The sequence below is a fragment of the Otolemur garnettii genome, unplaced genomic scaffold (genome assembly GCF_000181295.1).
Source record: "Otolemur garnettii isolate 467f Iridium unplaced genomic scaffold, OtoGar3 scaffold00072, whole genome shotgun sequence".
NCBI lineage: Eukaryota > Metazoa > Chordata > Mammalia > Primates > Galagidae > Otolemur > Otolemur garnettii.
Genome location: NW_003852467.1, coordinates 2,148,242 through 2,153,921, shown reverse-complemented (window position 1 = coordinate 2,153,921; position 5,680 = coordinate 2,148,242). Strand labels below are relative to the sequence as shown.

Sequence of the window (5,680 nt, the reverse complement as noted above, 5' to 3'; positions counted from 1 at the left end):
AGTTTGAGGTTGCTGTGAACTATGACCACTCACTCATTCTACTCAGTAACAGAGTAAGATTTGGCTTGGAACCAGTAGCTCAAGCAGCTAAGGCGCCAGCCACACACACTGGAGCTGGAGGGTTCGAACCTAGCCCGGCGCCAAACAATGACGGCTGCAACCAAAAAATAGCCAGGCGTTGTGGTGGACGCCTATAGTCCCAGCTACTTGGGTGGCTGAGGCAAGAGGGTCGCTTAAGCCCAAGAGTTGGAAGTTGCTGTGAGCTTTGATGCCACAGCACCTACTGAGGGCGACGTCCTGAGACTCTGTGTTAAAAAAAAAAAAAAAAAGGGGGGCTCCGGGGTCGAAGGCCCCCGCGGCAGCAGCCGGTGCCCCAGGCTCGGGGAGTGCAGCCCCGAGGTTGCAGGGGGTGCTGATCGGGGACAGGCTGTACTCCGGGGTGCTCATCACCTTGGAGAACTGTCTGCTGCCTGAGGACAAGCTCCGCTTCACGCCATCCATGTCGAACGGCCTGGACACAGACACGGAGACCGCCCTCCGCGTGGTGGGCTGCGAGCTCATCCAGGCGGCTGGCACCCTGCTCCGTCTGCCGCAGGTGGCCATGGCTACCGGGCAGGTGCTGTTCCAGCGGTTCTTTTATAGCAAGTCCTTTGTGACGCATTCCATGGAACATGTGTCAATGGCCTGTGTTCACCTAGCCTCCAAAATAGAAGAAGCTCCAAGACGAATAAGAGATGTTATGAACGTGTTTCATCGACTTCGACAGCTCAGAGAGAAAAAAAAACCGGTGCCTTTACTACTGGATCAAGACTATGTTAACCTAAAGAACCAGATTATCAAAGCAGAAAGACGAGTTCTCAAAGAGCTGGGTTTCTGCGTCCACGTTAAACATCCTCACAAGATAATCGTTATGTACCTTCAGGTGGTAGAATGTGAGCGGAACCATCACCTGGTCCAGACGTCATGGAATTACATGAATGACAGCCTTCGCACCGATGTTTTCGTGAGGTTCCAGCCCGAGACCATTGCCTGCGCTTGCATCTATCTCGCAGCCCGGGCGCTGGAGATCCCTCTGCCCAGTCGTCCTCATTGGTTTCTTTTGTTTGGAGCAACTGAAGAAGAAATTCAAGAAATCTGCTTAAAAATCCTACAGCTCTATACACGGAAAAAAGTTGATCTGACTCACCTGGAAGGTGAGGTGGCAAAGAGAAAGCACGCCATTGAGGAGGCAAAGGCACAAGCCCGGGCCCTGCGCTCTGCAGCTGCACAGGCTGCAGGCAGCACACCTGCCCCCAAGCTGCAGGCCCCCAAAGAAGGTAAGGGGAACAAAGCTTCCCCACTCTCTGTGAAGAGTACCAAGAGGAGAATTGAGGGCACCAAGAAAACCAAAGCTGACGGCCCCGTGTATGGCTTACCAAAGGGGCGAGAAAGTCGAAGTCGGAGCAGAAGCCGTGAGCAGAGCTACTCGAGGTTCCCATCACGATCTGCTTCTCCTAAGAGGAGGAAGAGTGACAGTGGCTCGACATCTAGTCGCTCCAAGTCACAGAGCCATTCTGGGAGCTCGAGCGATTCCCCGCCAAGAAAGGTGCACCGTAGTGCTTTCTACAAAGGCTCCGAGGTGAAGAGCTCCCGGAAGTCCAAGGACTGCAAATGTCACACTCAGAAGCCACACAAGTCTCAGAGCCGGAGATCATCCGGTTCTCGAAGCCGGTCACGGGAGCAGGCAGACGATGCTGGAAAATACAAGAAGAAAAGTCATCACTATAGAGATCAGCCACGGGAGCATGCGAGGTCACATGGGCGCACAGGCCATCATTATGAGCGGGACCACCCGGGGCACAGCAGGCACTGCAGGTGAGACGGGGTCCCAGTGATTAGTGGCCACAGGCCTCTTCCTAGCAGGTGTCTGGCGGTTGCCCTCTCTGTCGTGCACACCTCGGCCAAGTGGCCCTGCAGCACGATTCTTTCTGGAAATGGAATTGAGGGGACGGCAAGGTCTATTCTAGGCCGGCCTGGGGCTCGGCACATACCTTTCCACCTCAGCAGCAGCCATGCGGGCAGCTCATTTGAAGAGCAAACCCATGCGGCCTTGTAGTGTGGCTTGGTGCTATCTGCCGGCAGCCACCTCTCCACCCCTCCCACTACTGAATTATGTTAAGCCAAGAAAAATGATTTTTAGAAACTTTGCCTATATTAGGTTGTACTATGTACATATTTTGCAGTGATTCACAGTGAGAAAATGGCCTTAGTAACCCCTTTATTCTTTATCCATGTTGTAAATAAACATGAGTTTAAACGAGTTAAAGCTATATATGAAAACTCAGAACTTGAATGCTGTTAGCTTAAAACTTGTGTAGAGAATTCTGATTTTTTAAATGTGAAGGTATTTAGATCTGTGTTGAAAGTCGTATATTTTTATCTGTGTAATGCTGAGTGCAGGGCACCAGCTCTTGGAGAAGTTTCCTATATGTGCCTTTTATGTGGTTGAATAAACACCTCTCCGCTCAGGACATTTAGGGGGGAAAGAAAAAAAAAAACAGAGTAAGACTCTCTCTAAAAACAAACAAAAAAAAAGATAAAAATACTTTTGCAACTTTCTATAATATAATTAACCGTATCTAGACATTGATAATATGGTATACAGAGTCCCTGAGGTTAAAAAAAAAAAAAAATTGTGCCCAACGAGCTATTTTGTTATTTTGTTAGAAAGTAAGGTGAAAAATTCTGTGTGCTTAAGATACGCTTCCCTTATTCTCCATTCAACTCATTCATTTGATCGTTTGAGAAATATTTATTGAGTTCTTACAATGTGCCAGGGCTGAGTGAGGTACTGACAATGGCAGATTGAATAATCCAGACACAGATTGAGATTTAGCAGAGATTATATTCTAATGGGGGTTCAAGGTAAATAATCAGACTATTTGAGGAAACTTTAAAGCTACAGGAACAGACAGGATCTGAGTATCTCAGGGATGGTTTGTGTGACAATGTGATATTTAAAATGAGACTTGGAGAATGAATAGAATTTAGTAGATAATTGTGGAGAGAGCAGAGTGGATAAGCAGGAAGGAGGACAAGTATGTGCCAAAGCTTCAAAGAGAGACAATATGGCAGTTAAAGTAAGGAAGTCATATTCATTTTTATTTTTTATTTTTTATTTTATTTTATTTTATTTTGAGACAGTCTCATTATGTCACCCTAGGTAGAATGCCGTGGTGTTACAGCTCACAGCAACCTCTAACTCTTAGGCTTAAGCGATTCTCTTGCCTCAGCCTCCCAAGTAGCTGGGACTATAGGTGCCTGCCACAAGTTCTGGCTGTTTTTTCATTGTAGTTGTCATTATTGTCCAGCAGGCCCAGGCTGGGTTTGAACAATGACAGCTGCAACCAAAAACATAGCCAGGTGTTGTGGTGTGCACCTGTGGTCCCAGCTACTTGGGAGGCTAAGGCAGGAGACTCACTTGAGCCCAGGAGTTGGAGGTTGCTGTGAGCTGTGATGCCACGGCACTCTACCCAGGGGGACAGCTTGAGGCTCTGTCTCAAAAAAAAAAAAAAAAAAAAGCGGAGGGTGTGAAGGGGACAAGGGAAAGAATACTACCTATTAAGCACAGTGTATGCTATTTGGGTGACAGGTACAATAAAAACCCAGACATCACCACTATACAATTCATTCCTGTAACCAACAACCACTTGTACTCCCTAAATCTATTGAACTAAAAAATAAAACAAAACAACAACAAAAAAACTCTCTATTTTTGTGGTAACATAAAAAAAACAGACTCAAAGAATTGTAAACTATGCCAACATTGGAGATTACATCATTATGACAATCTGATAATACCTGTACATTTTCCTGTTAATGTCATATTTCTTGACTACTGTGAATAACGTTGCAGTGAACATGGGTGTGCAGATATCTTAGGAGGTGTTAATTTAATTTCCTTTGGATGTTTGCATAGAAGAGGGATTATTGGGGTGTCTGTAGTTCTATTTTAGTTTCTTGAGGAAACTCAATGATGTTTTCCATAATCTTTAACTCATAAAAATCAATCAAAAAATCAAGACTCACTACATATGGAGGAAAACCAACAGCATTAAAAGAAATACAATGCAAAAAAAAAGACTTTGACTTGGAAACAGACAATTTAGAATTAGAATGAAATTCTAAACTGGTAATCATTACTCTGAGAGACATTTTAAGATATTAATTTGTAAAGGAACAAGCTGCAATAATAAATGAACAAAGATTAAGATGGTTCTTATGAAATATATGCATGTGTGTATGTGATGATAAGACTGAAGATCTGATCAATCACATATATGATCTGAAAATGAATTAAGAATATGATGGTAAAGACAAAAACCTCACAATATGATTAAAAGGAAGAGGCATGTCTTAGTCCATTTTCTGTTGCTTATAACAGAATACCTGAAACTGGGTAGTTATGAATAAATGAATTTTTTTCTTACAGTCAGAGTCTGAGAAGTCCAAAGCTGAAGAGTGACAACTGAAGAGGGCCTTCTTGCTGGTGAGTACTCTCTGCAGATCCTGAGGCAGCATTAAGCCATCACATGGTGAGAGGAATGAGGATGCTTGCTCTTCCTCTTTTTATACAGTCATTAGCCCCACTGCTTTGATAACACAATAATCTATTAATTCGTTAATCCATGAATGAGCCCTCAAGTCCCACTCACCTCTTAAACTCTCCACCTTTCAATACTGTCACATTGAGGATGAAATTTCTACATGAGTCTTGGAGGGAAAAATATTTAAACCATTGGATATCAATGTGCAATAAAATATGATAGATCAAGTAGACCAAAATTAGGACCAAAATAATGGAAGATTTAAGTGAGTAGGAAACATTAGTACTGAGATTGATATGAGGACAATTAATGACAATTAATGACACAGTAAGGTGGGGGAAGGGGAAAAACATAGCTGTGTACATTAATGCAATCATGGGGTACATTGTGCTGGTTTTATATACAGTTTGAAATATTTTCACCGAACTGGTTAACTTAGCCTTCATGGCATTTTCTTAGTTATTGTGTTAAGACATCTATATTCTACATTTAGTAAATTTCACATGTACCCTTGTAAGATGCATCGCAGGTGTGGTTCCACCAATTACCCTCCCTCCACCCATCTTCCCCCCTCCCCTCCCCTCCCTCTCCCTTTTCCCCATATTCTTGAGGTATAATTCTTGAGGTATAATTGAGGTATATATAGCTTTCATATGAAAGCTATAAATTGGTTTCATAGTAGGGCTGAGTACATTGGACACTTTTTCTTCCATTCTTGAGATACTGTGCTAAAAACAATATGTTCCAGCTCCATCCATGTAAACATGAAAGAGGTAAAGTCTCCATCTTTCTTTAAGGCTGCATAATATTCCATGGTGTACATATACCACAATTTATTAATCCATTCATTGGTTGATGGGCACTTGGGCTTCTTCCATGACTTAGCAATTATGAACTGGGCTGCAATAACATTCTGGTACACATATCTTTGTTATAATCTAATTTTTGGTCTTCTGGATATATGCCTAATAGAGGGATTGTAGGATCGAATGGCAGGACTATTGTTAGGTCCCTAAGTGTTCTCCAAACATCTTTCCAAAAGGAATGTATTAGTTTGCATTCCCACCAGCAGCAAACACATTTTTTTAAGTATA

The 5,680-nt window shown here is 43.2% G+C and overlaps 1 pseudogene across 1 annotated transcript; it reads left to right on the top strand.

The window, feature by feature from the left end:
* Positions 1 to 337: 337 nt before the first annotated feature.
* On the top strand, positions 338 to 1,858 carry LOC100940841 (annotated as a pseudogene). The gene has a single exon (XR_002774331.1). The product of XR_002774331.1 is annotated as a cyclin-L2 pseudogene (transcript).
* Positions 1,859 to 5,680: the final 3,822 nt, after the last annotated feature.